Consider the following 19,995-nt stretch of genomic DNA (forward strand, 5'->3'; position numbering starts at 1 on the left):
AAGTCCTTATCTATCCATGTGACGTTCATTTTGATGAAAGTCAGACGTTACACAGTATCACAGGACAATCTGGTTCTCCTGGGACTGACAATATGACACGCTGCGCTGAAAACTCGCTGGGATGACACACTGCTGGCCGGACAGGAGAGTATGTCCAAAGCAAATTCAGCGAGTTGTGGCCAGACATCTAATTTTCCCACCCAGTAGTCCAGGGGTTCAGGGACGTTAAGTGGCAACGTAGAGTTCAAAAACACCTGGACTTGCTGTTTGAGGCGTGCCGCCATGTCATGCTGCTGTGCAGGTTCTCCTGTTACCCCGGCCTGTGGCTGCATGAAAGTGTGCATCATGGATATCAGGCTCAGACTGGTGCTGCTGCTCATGCCACCCAAGCTGCTAGAGGAGGATGTGGAGGAGGCAGCGCTGCTGGTGTGGCCCTGGTGGGAATGGCGTGAATGAGAGCGTCGTGTTCCAAAGGCTGCCACTAACTGTGCACCCAGCTCCTCTCTATAATAATTATTTTTTTTCCTCCCGTAGGGAAGGGTGAATGAATTCACACAGCTTGTTGCGATAACGTGGGTCCAGTAGTGTGGCAAGCCAGAACAAGTCCCATTGACGAATCCGTTGCAAGCGTGGGTCGTCCCGAAAGCATATCAACAGCGCTTAGCCATTTCCACCAGGGAGTGGTAGGAGATTCCGCCTCCGTCTCCACAGCATACTGCCTCCTCTGGCCCCCATCTGGTCTGGCAGGAAGGCTCATCTCCTTCTCCTCCACTCGTCTCCTCTAAGAGTTCCTGTGCGTTCAGGTCCTCCTTCTCCTCCTCAAATTCCTCTCCCTCCTCTTCGGCCAAGCCTTCCTCCAACGACCCTGGCTGCGTCAGTGGCAAGACCTCTTCCCCCTCACCACTGAGTTGCATCAGCATCAGCTCCAGTACATGAAGCATGGGTATGATGGCGCTCAGTCCTGTGTCTTGACCACTGACCAGAAAGGTGGCCTCCTCAAAGGGTCGTAGCAAGCGGCAGGTGTCACGCATGAGCTGCCACTGCCCAAGTTCCAGGTTACACAGGGGGGTCGCCGTGTCCGCTTGCATTAAGAGGAAATCAGTCAAGGCCTTCCTCTGCTCATAGAGCTGGTCCAGCATGTGGAGGGTGGAGAACCACCGTGTGGCTACATCGCAAATGAGACGATGGTTGGGAAGACCATTCCTCCGCTGCAGTTCGAGGAGGATGTGGTGAGAGCGACTTGAATGGCTGAAATGATTACACAGCTTTCGAGCCATTGACAGCACAGTCTGTAAATGGGATGAAGACTTTTTTTAATTTATTTATAAATCTTTTATTTTCATATCCCGAATTAATTACATTTTCATTCATAATACATTACAGACTATATAAACTTTTAAACCCCTTACCCTCCCTCCCCCCCACCCCTGAGGTGACAGTGGAAAGAAAGAAGAGAAGGGGGAAAAAAAAACACCCAAACCATAAAATCTGAGCGAACGTGCTCATCTCGCGATACTCGAGGAAATCTCATCATCCGTTTCCTGTAAGTTTGCGCACTTTTTCGCAGCCAATAAACATGCAGGAGACTCTTTGGTGCATCCTGCGATGACGTGGGACCCATACATGTCGATAGCAGCGATTGGTTGGCCTGATCAGATGACCCTGCCATATAAAATTCGGCGCCGGCAGTGCTTGCTTCAGACGCATGCTGTGAGAGATCAGGGACAGAGCTGCTGCTGGTCAAGGAGAGTGTCAGTGAAGGATTTAGCGTTCCAGTAGGCAGGGTATATACTAGCAATATAAACAAACAGCCCTTTTCAGGGCTTAACAGCTTTTATTAATACTATTACTACTGACTGCTGGCTGGTAGTTGCAGTGCTGCTACCGTGATTTAACCAGCACACTGTGGTGACCGGCTGCTGACAGAAAGGGGACATTAGGTGTTGCATACACACCCCTAAGAAGTGCTCAGTGTACTCCTTTTTGATTTTGGGGCTGGTGGTCCTGGTGTACTGCACTGTATAGCTGGGAGTTGTAGTGCATCTCGCATAGAACTTACTTCACTGCTCGTATTGTATTGGGGTGATAAAGCGTGTGTACAGTTGTTGCCCATACCAGATAGCACCACCTAAACTAGTGTGAACTGCACTGTATAGCTGGGAGTTGTAGTGCATCCAGCATAGAACTTACTTCACTGCTCATATTGTATTGGGGTGATAAAGCGTGTGTACAGTTGTTGCCCATACCAGATAGCACCACCTAAACTAGTGTGTATTGCACTGTATAGCTGGTAGTTGTAGTGCATAGAACTTACTTGACTGCTCATTGTATTGGGGAGACAGAAAGTGTGTACAGTTGGTGCCCATACCAGATAGCACCGTCAAGCCCCCCCTAAACTAATGTGTACTGCACTGTATAGCTGGGTTATGTAGTGCATCATGCATAGAACTTACTTCACTGCTCATTGTATTGGGGTGACAAAGTGTGTACAGTTGTTGCCCATACCAGATAGCACCGTCAAGCCCCCCCAAACTAGTGTGTACTGCACTGTATAGCTGGGATACGTAGTGCATCCTGCATAGAACTTACTTCACTGCTTATTGCATTGGGGTGACAAAATGTGTACAGTTGTTGCCGATACCAGATAGCACCGTCAAGCCCCCCCTAAACTAGTGTGTACTGCACTGTATTGCTGGGATTTGTAGTGCATCCTGCATAGAACTTTACTGCTCATTGTATAGGGGTGACAGAAGATGTGTGTACAGTTGGTGCCCATACCAGATAGCACCCCCTAAACTAGTGTGTACTACACTGTATTGCTGGAATTTGTAGTACATCCTGCATAGAACTTCACTACTCATTGTAAAGGGGTGACAGAGAGTGTGTATCGTTCCGGCCAATACCAGATTGTACCGTACAGCCCCCCTAAACTAGTGGGTACTACACTGTATTGCTGGGATTAGTAGTACAGCTGCATAAAACTTCACTGCTCATTGTAAGGGGGTATCCCAGCGTGTGTCTAGGTCCAGCCACTACCAGATTGTACCGTACAGCCCCCCTAAACTAGTGGGTACTACACTGTATTGCTGGCATTTGTAGTACACTACCCCTCAAGTGATTATCCCTTTGCATGAGACAATTGCCAGATCCTCAAGGATCAAAGTCAAATTCAAAATCAAAACAGCGGTGGGGGGGAGAGGTGGTGAGTCACATTATGCAGGGAATGCAGTCAAATTGAAAATCGAAAGGGTGGTGGCGGGGGTAGACGTGAGTAGTTACATTATGCAGGGAATGTTTCCCAACTGCTGCAGTCAAATTGAAAATCGAAAGGGAGCTGGGGGTAGAAGGCTACTTGTTGGCTACTGCTGGGCCTTAACTGGCATCCATGTAGACTATTGGTGTGCCTGCCCTTGCCTCGTTGTTGCTGGGCCTTAACTGGCATCCATGTAGACTACTGGTGTGCCTGCCCTTGCCTCGTTGTTGCTGGGCCTTAACTGACATCCATGTAGACTATTGGTGTGCCTGTCCTTGCCTCGTTGTTGCTGGGCCTTAACTGGCATCCATGTAGACCACTGGTGTGCCTGCCCTTGCCTCGTTGTTGCTAGGCCTTAACTGGCATTCATGTAGACTACTGGTGTGCCTACCCTTGCCTCGTTGTTGCTGGGCCTTAACTGGCATCCATGTAGACTACTGGTGTGCCTGCCCTTGCCTCGTTGTTGCTAGGCCTTAACTGGCATTCATGTAGACTACTAGTGTGCCTGCACTTGCCTCGTTGTTCTCTGTGTCCTCACTGCCATGCTCTAACGTCACACTACATCTGCGGAGGAGCGGCACTGGTTGCCTGCCGATCGTGCCCCCGCCAACCAATCAGCTATTTTATTTTATTTTTTTTACTCTTACTCTACTGTGTCAGGCCTAATTTTTGTGAGGTTCCACGCCTGCCTCATCTAAAGGCTGGTAATAGCCACTTTATGTTTTTTTTTTATTTTCTAACATTCAATTTAAAATTTAAAATCAAATCGACTTCAATTCAAGTGCAATTTTGCAGGGCTGTCTGGTCATCTATTGTATCTCCAAGATACATGCCACTGTTCAAAGGAACAGACAGTGATAATGGTGGATCCTAATTTAGCATCCTTGTGTTATGCATTTTAAACCATATAATCTGTGGATGTCAACTTGCGGGGGTTTTCTGCCGTCATTTCATTTTTTAGCTCTTAAGAAGACTGTATTGTTATTCTTAGTCCCTACCTCCAAAGAGATGCCTCTCATGCACAACTGCATGAGGGTGTGAGGCTAAATCTATCCATAATCCGGCTATTTTAGTTTTAGGTGCAGCAGCACTGCCGTGGGTAAGCGCCAACAGGCGGCGCTCAAACTGCTGAACAGCACCTTCTACCTTCCTTGGATGTTTTAGCCGTTTCGAAGGCAGGATTGACGAGGCCTTTTACCAGTAGCTTCTTTCCATTCTTGGATGTTGTAGTAGCATTTTTGAAGGCAGGATTGACCAGGTCTTTTAATACACAGGCTACCGCACTTGCCGTCTCTTAGGGACTCTTTAAAGGATTGAAAGTGTATTCGATCAAATTCTGTGGCCTCTTAAGCAGACTGTATTGTTCTCTGTGTACTCACTGCCATGCTCCGACGTCACACTACGTCTGCGAAGGAGCGGGACTGGTTGCCGGGGGCCACCGATCGCGCCCCCGCCAACTAGCCAGCTTTTTTATTTTAGTTTTTTTGGTCTAGCTGTGGTCGGGTCCTCACCACCCCCGGTCGAGAGGCATCAGGTGTACCCTTGATGGTTACTGACAGCTGGCCTAGCCAGTTAGCTGTCAGCACCCGGGTTCGTGTGTAATTAGCAGTAAGCTTGGTTGCGTGTGACAAGGGGCGAAACCTGGTGGCGGCTCTGCAACTTGGCAGCCTCACACATGTACCATGTCTGGCCCACGTCTTCAACCTAATTTTGCTGCGGTTCCTTAAAGCTTACCCCAATGTGGCTGACTTGCTCAACAAGGTGCACCGCATCTGTGCTCATTTCCGCAAGTCAACTGGCATCCATTTTGACTACTGCTGACTACTGGTGTGCCTGCCCTTGCCTCCATGTTGGCCACTGCTTGGCCTTAACTGGCATCCATGTTGACTACTGGTGTGCCTGCCATTGCTTCTATGTTGGCTACTGCTGGGCCTTAACAGGCATCCATGTTGACTACTGCTGGGCCTTAACTGGCATCCATGTTGACTACTGCTCTGTCTGGCTCTGTTTTTTTATTATTTGTATAGCGCACACAGATTCCGCACCTATCTGTATGTTTTTGGGTGTAAGAGTAAAGTGGAGTACCTGGAGGAAACCCACGCAAACATGGAGAAAACATACAAATTTTTGCAGATGTTGTCCTTGGTCATCATTGAACCCAGGACTCCAGAGCTGCAAATCTACAGTGCTAACCACTGAGCCACCGTGCTGCCCTTGCCTCCATGTTGGCTACTGCTGGGCCTTAACTGGCATCCATGTTGACTACTGTTGTGCCTGCCCTTGCCTCCATGTTGGCTACTTCTGGGCCTTAACTGGCATCCATGTTGACTACTGCTGATTACTGGTGTGCCTGCCCTTGCCTCCATGTTGGGCTACTGTTGGCTACTGCTGGGCCTTTACTGGCATCCATGTTGACTACTGTTGTTCCTGCCCTTGCCTCCATGTAGACTACTGCTGGGCCTTTACTTGCATCCATGTTGACTACTGCTGACTACTGTGGTGCCTGCCCTTGCCTCCATGTTGGCTACTGCTGGGCCTTAACTGGCATCCATGTTGACTACTGCTGACTACTGGTGTGCCTGCCCTTGCCTCCATGTTGGCTACTGCTGGGCCTTAACTGGCATCCATGTAGACTACTGCTGGGCCTTTACTGGCATCCATGTTGACTTCTGTTGTGCCTGCCCTTGCCTCCATGTTGGCTACTGCTGGGCCTTAACTGGCATCCATGTAGACTACTGCTGGGCCTTAACTGGCATTCATTTTGACTACTGCTGGGCCTTAACTGGCATCCATGTTGACTACTGTTGGGCCTTAACTGGCATCCATGTTGACTACTGCTGGGCCTTTACTGGCATCCATGTTGACTACTGCTGACTACTGTGGTGCCTGCCCTTGCCTCCATGTTGGGTACTGCTGGGCCTTAACTTGCATCCATGTTGACTACTGCTGACTACTGGTGTGCCTGCCCTTGCCTCCATGTTGGGCTACTGTTGGGCTACTGTTGGCTACTGCTGGGCCTTTACTGGCATCAATGTTGACTACTGTTGTGCCTGCCCTTGCCTCCATGTAGACTACTGCTGGACCTTTACTGGCATCCATGTTGACTACTGCTGACTACTGTGGTGTCTGCTCTTGCCTCCATGTTGGCTACTGCTGGGCCTTAACTGGCATCCATGTTGACTACTGCTGACTACTGGTGTGCCTGCCCTTGCCTCCATGTTGGCTACTGCTGGGCCTTAACTGGCATCCATGTAGACTACTGCTGGGCCTTTACTGGCATCCATGTTGACTACTGTTGAGCCTGCCCTTGTCTCCATGTTGGCTACTGCTGGGCCTTAACTGGCATCCATGTAGACTACTGCTGGGCCTTAACTGGCATTCATTTTGACTACTGCTGGGCCTTAACTGGCATCCATGTTGACTACTGCTGGGCCTTAACTGGCATCCATGTTGACTACTGCTGGGCCTTTACTGGCATCCATGTTGACTATTGCTGACTACTGTGGTGCCTGCCCTTGCCTCCATGTTGGGTACTGCAAGGCCTTAACTGGCATCCATGTTGACTACTGCTGACTACTGGTGTGCCTGCCCTTGCCTCCATGTTGGGCTACTGTTGGGCTACTGTTGGCTACTGCTGGGCCTTTACTGGCATCCATGTTGACTACTGTTGTGCCTGCCCTTGCCTCCATGTAGACTACTGCTGGGTCTTTACTGGCATCCATGTTGACTACTGCTGACTACTGTGGTGCCTGCCCTTGCCTCCATGTTGGCTACTGCTGGGCCTTAACTGGCATCCATGTTGACTACTGCTGACTACTGGTGTGCCTGCCCTTGCCTCCATGTTGGCTACTGCTGGGCCTTAACTGGCATCCATGTAGACTACTGCTGGGCCTTTACTGGCATCCATGTTGACTACTGTTGTGCCTGCCCTTGCCTCCATGTTGGCTACTGCTGGGCCTTAACTGGCATCCATGTAGACTACTGCTGGGCCTTAACTGGCATTCATTTTGACTACTGCTGGGCCTTAACTGGCATCCATGTTGACTATTGCTGGGCCTTTACTGGCATCCATGTTGACTACTGCTGACTTCTGTGGTGCCTGCCCTTGCCTCCATGTTGGGTACTGCTGGGTCTTAACTGGCATCCATGTAGACTACTGCTGGGCCTTTACTTTCATCCATGTTGACTACTGTTGTGCCTACCCTTGCCTCCATGTTGGCTACTGCTGGGCCTTAACTGGCATCCATGTAGTCTACTGCTGGGCCTTTACTGGCATCCATGTTGACTACTGCTGGACCTTTACTGGCATCCATGTTGACTACTGCTGACTACTGTGGTGCCTGCCCTTGCCTCCATGTTGGCTACTGCTGGGCCTTAACTGGCATCCATGTTGACTACTGCTGACTACTGGTGTGCCTGCCCTTGCCTCCATGTTGGCTACTGCTGGGCCTTAACTGGCATCCATGTAGACTACTGCTGGGCCTTTACTGGCATCCATGTTGACTACTGTTGTGCCTGCCCTTGCCTCCATGTTGGCTACTGCTGGGCCTTAACTGGCATCCATGTAGACTACTGCTGGGCCTTAACTGGCATTCATTTTGACTACTGCTGGGCCTTAACTGGCATCCCTGTTGACTACTGTTGGGCCTTAACTGGCATCCATGTTGACTACTGCTGGGCCTTTACTGGCATCCATGTTGACTACTGCTGACTACTGTGGTGCCTGCCCTTGCCTCCATGTTGGGTACTGCTGGGCCTTAACTGGCATCCATGTTGACTACTGCTGACTACTGGTGTGCCTGCCCTTGCCTCCATGTTGGGCTACTGTTGGGCTACTGTTGGCTACTGCTGGGCCTTTACTGGCATCCATGTTGACTACTGTTGTGCCTGCCCTTGCCTCCATGTAGACTACTGCTGGGCCTTTACTGGCATCCATATTGACTACTGCTGACTACTGTGGTGCCTGCCCTTGCCTCCATGTTGGCTACTGCTGGGCCTTAACTGGCATCCATGTTGACTACTGCTGACTACTGGTGTGCCTGCCCTTGCCTCCATGTTGGCTACTGCTGGGCCTTAACTGGCATCCATGTAGACTACTGCTGGGCCTTTACTGGCATCCATGTTGACTACTGTTGTGCCTGCCCTTGCCTCCATGTTGGCTACTGCTGGGCCTTAACTGGCATCCATGTAGACTACTGCTGGGCCTTAACTGGCATTCATTTTGACTACTGCTGGGCCTTAACTGGCATCCATGTTGACTACTGCTGGGCCTTAACTGGCATCCATGTTGACTACTGCTGGGCCTTTACTGGCATCCATGTTGACTACTGCTGACTACTGTGGTGCCTGCCCTTGCCTCCATGTTGGGTACTGCTGGGCCTTAACTGGCATCCATGTTGACTACTGCTGACTACTTGTGTGCCTGCCCTTGCCTCCATGTTGGGCTACTGTTGGGCTACTGTTGGCTACTGCTGGGCCTTTACTGGCATCCATGTTGACTACAGTTGTGCCTGCCCTTGCCTCCATGTAGACTACTGCTGGGCCTTTACTGGCATCCATGTTGACTACTGCTGACTACTGTGGTGCCTGCCCTTGCCTCCATGTTGGCTACTGCTGGGCCTTAACTGGCATCCATGTTGACTACTGCTGACTACTGGTGTGCCTGCCCTTGCCTCCATGTTGGCTACTGCTGGGCCTTAACTGGCATCCATGTAGACTACTGCTGGGCCTTTACTGGCATCCATGTTGACTACTGTTGTGCCTGCCCTTGCCTCCATGTTGGCTACTGCTGGGCCTTAACTGGCATCCATGTAGACTACTGCTGGGCCTTAACTGGCATTCATTTTGACTACTGCTGGGCCTTTACTGGCATCCATGTTGACTACTGTTGTGCCTGCCCTTGCCTCCATGTTGGCTACTGCTGGGCCTTAACTGGCATCCATGTAGTCTACTGCTGGGCCTTTACTGGCATCCATGTTGACTACTGCTGGGCCTTTACTGGCATCCATGTTGACTACTGCTGACTACTGTGGTGCCTGCCCTTGCCTCCATGTTGGGTACTGCTGGGCCTTAACTGGCATCCATGTTGACTACTGCTGACTACTGGTGTGCCTGCCCTTGCCTCCATGTTGGCTACTGCTGGGCCTTAACTGGCATCCATGTAGACTACTGCTGGGCCTTTACTGGCATCCATGTTGACTACTGTTGAGCCTGCCCTTGTCTCCATGTTGGCTACTGCTGGGCCTTAACTGGCATCCATGTAGACTACTGCTGGGCCTTAACTGGCATTCATTTTGACTACTGCTGGGCCTTAACTGGCATCCATGTTGACTACTGCTGGGCCTTAACTGGCATCCATGTTGACTACTGCTGGGCCTTTACTGGCATCCATGTTGACTATTGCTGACTACTGTGGTGCCTGCCCTTGCCTCCATGTTGGGTACTGCTAGGCCTTAACTGGCATCCATGTTGACTACTGCTGACTACTGGTGTGCCTGCCCTTGCCTCCATGTTGGGCTACTGTGGGCTACTGTTGGCTACTGCTGGGCCTTTACTGGCATCCATGTTGACTACTGTTGTGCCTGCCCTTGCCTCCATGTAGACTACTGCTGGGTCTTTACTGGCATCCATGTTGACTACTGCTGACTACTGTGGTGCCTGCCCTTGCCTCCATGTTGGCTACTGCTGGGCCTTAACTGGCATCCATGTTGACTACTGCTGACTACTGGTGTGCCTGCCCTTGCCTCCATGTTGGCTACTGCTGGGCCTTAACTGGCATCCATGTAGACTACTGCTGGGCCTTTACTGGCATCCATGTTGACTACTGTTGTGCCTGCCCTTGCCTCCATGTTGGCTACTGCTGGGCCTTAACTGGCATCCATGTAGACTACTGCTGGGCCTTAACTGGCATTCATTTTGACTACTGCTGGGCCTTAACTGGCATCCATGTTGACTATTGCTGGGCCGTTACTGGCATCCATGTTGACTACTGCTGACTTCTGTGGTGCCTGCCCTTGCCTCCATGTTGGGTACTGCTGGGTCTTAACTGGCATCCATGTAGACTACTGCTGGGCCTTTACTGGCATCCATGTTGACTACTGTTGTGCCTACCCTTGCCTCCATGTTGGCTACTGCTGGGCCTTAACTGGCATCCATGTAGTCTACTGCTGGGCCTTTACTGGCATCCATGTTGACTACTGCTGGACCTTTACTGGCATCCATGTTGACTACTGCTGACTACTGTGGTGCCTGCCCTTGCCTCCATGTTGGCTACTGCTGGGCCTTAACTGGCATCCATGTTGACTACTGCTGACTACTGGTGTGCCTGCCCTTGCCTCCATGTTGGCTACTGCTGGGCCTTAACTGGCATCCATGTAGACTACTGCTGGGCCTTTACTGGCATCCATGTTGACTACTGTTGTGCCTGCCCTTGCCTCCATGTTGGCTACTGCTGGGCCTTAACTGGCATCCATGTAGACTACTGCTGGGCCTTAACTGGCATTCATTTTGACTACTGCTGGGCCTTAACTGGTATCCCTGTTGACTACTGTTGGGCCTTAACTGGCATCCATGTTGACTACTGCTGGGCCTTTACTGGCATCCATGTTGACTACTGCTGACTACTGTGGTGCCTGCCCTTGCCTCCATGTTGGGTACTGCTGGGCCTTAACTGGCATCCATGTTGACTACTGCTGACTACTGGTGTGCCTGCCCTTGCCTCCATGTTGGGCTACTGTTGGGCTACTGTTGGCTACTGCTGGGCCTTTACTGGCATCCATGTTGACTACTGTTGTGCCTGCCCTTGCCTCCATGTAGACTACTGCTGGGCCTTAACTGGCATCCATGTTGACTACTGCTGACTACTGGTGTGCCTGCCCTTGCCTCCATGTTGGCTACTGCTGGGCCTTAACTGGCATCCATGTAGACTACTGCTGGGCCTTTACTGGCATCCATGTTGACTACTGTTGTGCCTGCCCTTGCCTCCATGTTGGCTACTGCTGGGCCTTAACTGGCATCCATGTAGACTACTGCTGGGCCTTAACTGGCATTCATTTTGACTACTGCTGGGCCTTAACTGGCATCCATGTTGACTATTGCTGGGCCTTTACTGGCATCCATGTTGACTACTGCTGACTTCTGTGGTGCCTGCCCTTGCCTCCATGTTGGGTACTGCTGGGTCTTAACTGGCATCCATGTAGACTACTGCTGGGCCTTTACTGGCATCCATGTTGACTACTGTTGTGCCTACCCTTGCCTCCATGTTGGATACTGCTGGGCCTTAACTGGCATCCATGTAGACTACTGCTGGGCCTTTACTGGCATCCATGTTGACTACTGCTGGACCTTTACTGGCATCCATGTTGACTACTGCTGACTACTGTGGTGCCTGCCCTTGCCTCCGTGTTGGCTACTGCTGGGCCTTAACTGGCATCCATGTTGACTACTGCTGACTACTGGTGTGCCTGCCCTTGCCTCCATGTTGGCTACTGCTGGGCCTTAACTGGCATCCATGTAGACTACTGCTGGGCCTTTACTGGCATCCATGTTGACTACTGTTGTGCCTGCCCTTGCCTCCATGTTGGCTACTGCTGGGCCTTAACTGGCATCCATGTAGACTACTGCTGGGCCTTAACTGGCATTCATTTTGACTACTGCTGGGCCTTAACTGGCATCCCTGTTGACTACTGTTGGGCCTTAACTGGCATCCATGTTGACTACTGCTGGGCCTTTACTGGCATCCATGTTGACTACTGCTGACTACTGTGGTGCCTGCCCTTGCCTCCATGTTGGGTACTGCTGGGCCTTAAAGTGTCACTGTCGTGAATTTTTTTTTTGCAGAAATCAATAGTCCAGGCGATTTTAAGAAACTTTGTAATTGGGTTTATTATCCGAAAAATGCATTTTTATCATGAAAAAGCAGTTTGAAGCTCTCCCCCCTGTCTTCATTGTTCTCCTATGGAGAGAGCTAAACAAAAGACCAAAACAGGACAACAAAGAGTTAATCTACAAATCCCTCACCCGTTATCTGTTCTGACCATCACCAGTGACCTGTCTGAGCTCGGATTACAGCTGTCACCCAGCTCCGTGCCTGTAATCCTCTGTTATCTGCTTTCTGCTGCCGGCTAACTCCCTCCTTCCTCCTCCCCCCTCCCCTCTCCCTAGAACAGACAGGGTACGTCTCCTGCAACAAGTCACAGTTTTCAGATTTTTCAGAGTGGATGAAAAAGAGGAAGGAGGGGGGGGGCCTGGGAAAAGGCTTTTTACATGTAGATAATGGCAGATTTGGCTAATAAACCCAATTACAAAGTTTCTTAAAATCGCCTGGACTATTGATTTCTGCAAAAAAAAAAAATACGACAGTGACTCTTTAACTGGCATCCATGTTGACTACTGCTGACTACTGGTGTGCCTGCCCTTGCCTCCATGTTGGGCTACTGTTGGGCTACTGTTGGCTACTGCTGGGCCTTTACTGGCATCCATGTTGACTACTGTTGTGCCTGCCCTTGCCTCCATGTAGACTACTGCTGGGCCTTTACTGACATCCATATTGACTACTGCTGACTACTGTGGTGCCTGCCCTTGCCTCCATGTTGGCTACTGCTGGGCCTTAACTGGCATCCATGTTGACTACTGCTGACTACTGGTGTGCCTGCCCTTGCCTCCATGTTGACTACTGCTGGGCCTTAACTGGCATCCATGTAGACTACTGCTGGGCCTTTACTGGCATCCATGTTGACTACTGTTGTGCCTGCCCTTGCCTCCATGTTGGCTACTGCTGGGCCTTAACTGGCATCCATGTAGACTACTGCTGGGCCTTAACTGGCATTCATTTTGACTACTGCTGGGCCTTAACTGGCATCCATGTTGACTACTGCTGGGCCTTAACTGGCATCCATGTTGACTACTGCTGGGCCTTTACTGGCATCCATGTTGACTACTGCTGACTACTGTGGTGCCTGCCCTTGCCTCCATGTTGGGTACTGCTGGGCCTTAACTGGCATCCATGTTGACTACTGCTGACTACTTGTGTGCCTGCCCTTGCCTCCATGTTGGGCTACTGTTGGGCTACTGTTGGCTACTGCTGGGCCTTTACTGGCATCCATGTTGACTACTGTTGTGCCTGCCCTTGCCTCCATGTAGACTACTGCTGGGCCTTTACTGGCATCCATGTTGACTACTGCTGACTACTGTGGTGCCTGCCCTTGCCTCCATGTTGGCTACTGCTGGGCCTTAACTGGCATCCATGTTGACTACTGCTGACTACTGGTGTGCCTGCCCTTGCCTCCATGTTGGCTACTGCTGGGCCTTAACTGGCATCCATGTAGACTACTGCTGGGCCTTTACTGGCATCCATGTTGACTACTGTTGTGCCTGCCCTTGCCTCCATGTTGGCTACTGCTGGGCCTTAACTGGCATCCATGTAGACTACTGCTGGGCCTTAACTGGCATTCATTTTGACTACTGCTGGGCCTTTACTGGCATCCATGTTGACTACTGTTGTGCCTGCCCTTGCCTCCATGTTGGCTACTGCTGGGCCTTAACTGGCATCCATGTTGTCTACTGCTGGGCCTTTACTGGCATCCATGTTGACTACTGCTGGGCCTTTACTGGCATCCATGTTGACTACTGCTGACTACTGTGGTGCCTGCCCTTGCCTCCATGTTGGGTACTGCTGGGCCTTAACTGGCATCCATGTTGACTACTCCTGAATACTGGTGTGCCTGCCCTTGCCTCCATGTTGGCTACTGCTGGGCCTTAACTGGCATCCATGTAGACTACTGCTGGGCCTTTACTGGCATCCATGTTGACTACTGTTGTGCCTGCCCTTGCCTCCACGTTGGCTACTGCTGGGCCTTAACTGGCATCCATGTAGACTACTGCTGGGCCTTAACTGGCATTCATTTTGACTACTGCTGGGCCTTAACTGGCATCCATGTTGACTACTGCTGGGCCTTAACTGGCATCCATGTTGACTACTGCTGGGCCTTTACTGGCATCCATGTTGACTATTGCTGACTACTGTGGTGCCTGCCCTTGCCTCCATGTTGGGTACTGCTAGGCCTTAACTGGCATCCATGTTGACTACTGCTGACTACTGGTGTGCCTGCCCTTGCCTCCATGTTGGGCTACTGTTGGGCTACTGTTGGCTACTGCTGGGCCTTTACTGGCATCCATGTTGACTACTGTTGTGCCTGCCATTGCCTCCATGTAGACTACTGCTGGGTCTTTACTGGCAACCATGATGACTACTGCTGACTACTGTGGTGCCTGCCCTTGCCTCCATGTTGGCTACTGCTGGGCCTTAACTGGCATCCATGTTGACTACTGCTGACTACTGGTGTGCCTGCCCTTGCCTCCATGTTGGCTACTGCTGGGCCTTAACTGGCATCCATGTAGACTACTGCTGGGCCTTTACTGGCATCCATGTTGACTACTGTTGTGCCTGCCCTTGCCTCCATGTTGGCTACTGCTGGGCCTTAAATGGCATCCATGTAGACTACTGCTGGGCCTTAACTGGCATTCATTTTGACTACTGCTGGGCCTTAACTGGCATCCATGTTGACTATTGCTGGGCCTTTACTGGCATCCATGTTGACTACTGCTGACTTCTGTGGTGCCTGCCCTTGCCTCCATGTTGGGTACTGCTGGGTCTTAACTGGCATCCATGTAGACTACTGCTGGGCCTTTACTGGCATCCATGTTGACTACTGTTGTGCCTACCCTTGCCTCCATGTTGGCTACTGCTGGGCCTTAACTGGCATCCATGTAGTCTACTGCTGGGCCTTTACTGGCATCCATGTTGACTACTGCTGGACCTTTACTGGCATCCATGTTGACTACTGCTGACTACTGTGGTGCCTGCCCTTGCCTCCATGTTGGCTACTGCTGGGCCTTAACTGGCATCCATGTTGACTACTGCTGACTACTGGTGTGCCTGCCCTTGCCTCCATGTTGGCTACTGCTGGGCCTTAACTGGCATCCATGTAGACTACTGCTGGGCCTTTACTGGCATCCATGTTGACTACTGTTGTGCCTGCCCTTGCCTCCATGTTGGCTACTGCTGGGCCTTAACTGGCATCCATGTAGACTACTGCTGGGCCTTAACTGGCATCCATTTTGACTACTGCTGGGCCTTTACTGGCATCCATGTTGACTACTGCTGACTACTGTGGTGCCTGCCCTTGCCTCCATGTTGGGTACTGCTGGGCCTTAACTGGCATCCATGTTGACTACTGCTGACTACTTGTGTGCCTGCCCTTGCCTCCATGTTGGGCTACTGTTGGGCTACTGTTGGCTACTGCTGGGCCTTTACTGGCATCCATGTTGACTACTGTTGTGCCTGCCCTTGCCTCCATGTAGACTACTGCTGGGCCTTTACTGGCATCCATGTTGACTACTGCTGACTACTGTGGTGCCTGCCCTTGCCTCCATGTTGGCTACTGCTGGGCCTTAACTGGCATCCATGTTGACTACTGCTGACTACTGGTGTGCCTGCCCTTGCCTCCATGTTGGCTACTGCTGGGCCTTAACTGGCATCCATGTAGACTACTGCTGGGCCTTTACTGGCATCCATGTTGACTACTGTTGTGCCTGCCCTTGCCTCCATGTTGGCTACTGCTGGGCCTTAACTGGCATCCATGTAGACTACTGCTGGGCCTTAACTGGCATTCATTTTGACTACTGCTGGGCCTTTACTGGCATCCATGTTGACTACTGTTGTGCCTGCCCTTGCCTCCATGTTGGCTACTGCTGGGCCTTAACTGGCATCCATGTAGTCTACTGCTGGGCCTTTACTGGCAGCCATGTTGACTACTGCTGGGCCTTTACTGGCATCCATGTTGACTACTGCTGACTACTGTGGTGCCTGCCCTTGCCTCCATGTTGGGTACTGCTGGGCCTTAACTGGCATCCATGTTGACTACTCCTGAATACTGGTGTGCCTGCCCTTGCCTCCATGTTGGCTACTGCTGGGCCTTAACTGGCATCCATGTAGACTACTGCTGGGCCTTTACTGGCATCCATGTTGACTACTGTTGTGCCTGCCCTTGCCTCCACGTTGGCTACTGCTGGGCCTTAACTGGCATCCATGTAGACTACTGCTGGGCCTTAACTGGCATTCATTTTGACTACTGCTGGGCCTTAACTGGCATCCATGTTGACTACTGCTGGGCCTTAACTGGCATCCATGTTGACTACTGCTGGGCCTTTACTGGCATCCATGTTGACTATTGCTGATTACTGTGGTGCCTGCCCTTGCCTCCATGTTGGGTACTGCTAGGCCTTAACTGGCATCCATGTTGACTACTGCTGACTACTGGTGTGCCTGCCCTTGCCTCCATGTTGGGCTACTGTTGGGCTACTGTTGGCTACTGCTGGGCCTTTACTGGCATCCATGTTGACTACTGTTGTGCCTGCCCTTGCCTCCATGTAGACTACTGCTGGGTCTTTACTGGCAACCATGATGACTACTGCTGACTACTGTGGTGCCTGCCCTTGCCTCCATGTTGGCTACTGCTGGGCCTTAACTGGCATCCATGTTGACTACTGCTGACTACTGTGGTGCCTGCCCTTGCCTCCATGTTGGGTACTGCTGGGCCTTAACTGGCATCCATGTTGACTACTCCTGAATACTGGTGTGCCTGCCCTTGCCTCCATGTTGGCTACTGCTGGGCCTTAACTGGCATCCATGTAGACTACTGCTGGGCCTTTACTGGCATCCATGTTGACTACTGTTGTGCCTGCCCTTGCCTCCACGTTGGCTACTGCTGGGCCTTAACTGGCATCCATGTAGACTACTGCTGGGCCTTAACTGGCATTCATTTTGACTACTGCTGGGCCTTAACTGGCATCCATGTTGACTACTGCTGGGCCTTAACTGGCATCCATGTTGACTACTGCTGGGCCTTTACTGGCATCCATGTTGACTATTGCTGACTACTGTGGTGCCTGCCCTTGCCTCCATGTTGGGTACTGCTAGGCCTTAACTGGCATCCATGTTGACTACTGCTGACTACTGGTGTGCCTGCCCTTGCCTCCATGTTGGGCTACTGTTGGGCTACTGTTGGCTACTGCTGGGCCTTTACTGGCATCCATGTTGACTACTGTTGTGCCTGCCCTTGCCTCCATGTAGACTACTGCTGGGTCTTTACTGGCAACCATGATGACTACTGCTGACTACTGTGGTGCCTGCCCTTGCCTCCATGTTGGCTACTGCTGGGCCTTAACTGGCATCCATGTTGACTACTGCTGACTACTGGTGTGCCTGCCCTTGCCTCCATGTTGGCTACTGCTGGGCCTTAACTGGCATCCATGTAGACTACTGCTGGGCCTTTACTGGCATCCATGTTGACTACTGTTGTGCCTGCCCTTGCCTCCATGTTGGCTACTGCTGGGCCTTAACTGGCATCCATGTAGACTACTGCTGGGCCTTAACTGGCATTCATTTTGACCACTGCTGGGCCTTAACTGGCATCCATGTTGACTATTGCTGGGCCTTTACTGGCATCCATGTTGACTACTGCTGACTTCTGTGGTGCCTGCCCTTGCCTCCATGTTGGGTACTGCTGGGTCTTAACTGGCATCCATGTAGACTACTGCTGGGCCTTTACTGGCATCCATGTTGACTACTGTTGTGCCTACCCTTGCCTCCATGTTGGCTACTGCTGGGCCTTAACTGGCATCCATGTAGTCTACTGCTGGGCCTTTACTGGCATCCATGTTGACTACTGCTGGACCTTTACTGGCATCCATGTTGACTACTGCTGACTACTGTGGTGCCTGCCCTTGCCTCCATGTTGGCTACTGCTGGGCCTTAACTGGCATCCATGTTGACTACTGCTGACTACTGGTGTGCCTGCCCTTGCCTCCATGTTGGCTACTGCTGGGCCTTAACTGGCATCCATGTAGACTACTGCTGGGCCTTTACTGGCATCCATGTTGACTACTGTTGTGCCTGCCCTTGCCTCCATGTTGGCTACTGCTGGGCCTTAACTGGCATCCATGTAGACTACTGCTGGGCCTTAACTGGCATTCATTTTGACTACTGCTGGGCCTTAACTGGCATCCCTGTTGACTACTGTTGGGCCTTAACTGGCATCCATGTTGACTACTGCTGGGCCTTTACTGGCATCCATGTTGACTACTGCTGACTACTGTGGTGCCTGCCCTTGCCTCCATGTTGGGTACTGCTGGGCCTTAACTGGCATCCATGTTGACTACTGCTGACTACTGGTGTGCCTGCCCTTGCCTCCATGTTGGGCTACTGTTGGGCTACTGTTGGCTACTGCTGGGCCTTTACTGGCATCCATGTTGACTACTGTTGTGCCTGCCCTTGCCTCCATGTAGACTACTGCTGGGCCTTTACTGGCATCCATATTGACTACTGCTGACTACTGTGGTGCCTGCCCTTGCCTCCATGTTGGCTACTGCTGGGCCTTAACTGGCATCCATGTTGACTACTGCTGACTACTGGTGTGCCTGCCCTTGCCTCCATGTTGGCTACTGCTGGGCCTTAACTGGCATCCATGTAGACTACTGCTGGGCCTTTACTGGCATCCATGTTGACTACTGTTGTGCCTGCCCTTGCCTCCATGTTGGCTACTGCTGGGCCTTAACTGGCATGCATGTAGACTACTGCTGGGCCTTAACTGGCATTCATTTTGACTACTGCTGGGCCTTAACTGGCATCCATGTTGACTACTGCTGGGCCTTAACTGGCATCCATGTTGACTACTGCTGGGCATTTACTGGCATCCATGTTGACTACTGCTGACTACTGTGGTGCCTGCCCTTGCCTCCATGTTGGGTACTGCTGGGCCTTAACTGGCATCCATGTTGACTACTGCTGACTACTTGTGTGCCTGCCCTTGCCTCCATGTTGGGCTACTGTTGGGCTACTGTTGGCTACTGCTGGGCCTTTACTGGCATCCATGTTGACTACTGTTGTGCCTGCCCTTGCCTCCATGTAGACTACTGCTGGGCCTTTACTGGCATCCATGTTGACTACTGCTGACTACTGGTGTGCCTGCCCTTGCCTCCATGTTGGCTACTGCTGGGCCTTAACTGGCATCCATGTAGACTACTGCTGGGCCTTTACTGGCATCCATGTTGACTACTGTTGTGCCTGCCCTTGCCTCCATGTTGGCTACTGCTGGGCCTTAACTGGCATCCATGTAGACTACTGCTGGGCCTTAACTGGCATTCATTTTGACTACTGCTGGGCCTTTACTGGCATCCATGTTGACTACTGTTGTGCCTGCCCTTGCCTCCATGTTGGCTACTGCTGGGCCTTAACTGGCATCCATGTAGTCTACTGCTGGGCCTTTACTGGCATCCATGTTGACTACTGCTGGGCCTTTACTGGCATCCATGTTGACTACTGCTGACTACTGTGGTGCCTGCCCTTGCCTCCATGTTGGGTACTGCTGGGCCTTAACTGGCATCCATGTTGACTACTGTTGGGCCTTAACTGGCATCCATGTAGACTACTGCTGGGCCTTAACTGGCATTCATTTTGACTACTGCTGGGCCTTAACTGGCATCCATGTTGACTATTGCTGGGCCTTTACTGGCATCCATGTTGACTACTGCTGACTTCTGTGGTGCCTGCCCTTGCCTCCATGTTGGGTACTGCTGGGTCTTAACTGGCATCCATGTAGACTACTGCTGGGCCTTTACTGGCATCCATGTTGACTACTGTTGTGCCTACCCTTGCCTCCATGTTGGCTACTGCTGGGCCTTAA

General features: G+C 51.5%; 1 pseudogene; it reads left to right on the forward strand.

The window, feature by feature from the left end:
• The first annotated feature begins 1,184 nt into the window (after nt 1-1,184).
• LOC138782622 (kinesin-like protein KIF3A) overlaps nt 1,185-19,995 on the forward strand; it is a 182,739-nt pseudogene continuing 163,928 nt past the window's right edge.

Source organism: Dendropsophus ebraccatus, chromosome 1 (assembly GCF_027789765.1).
Source record: "Dendropsophus ebraccatus isolate aDenEbr1 chromosome 1, aDenEbr1.pat, whole genome shotgun sequence".
Taxonomy (NCBI): Eukaryota; Metazoa; Chordata; class Amphibia; order Anura; family Hylidae; genus Dendropsophus; species Dendropsophus ebraccatus.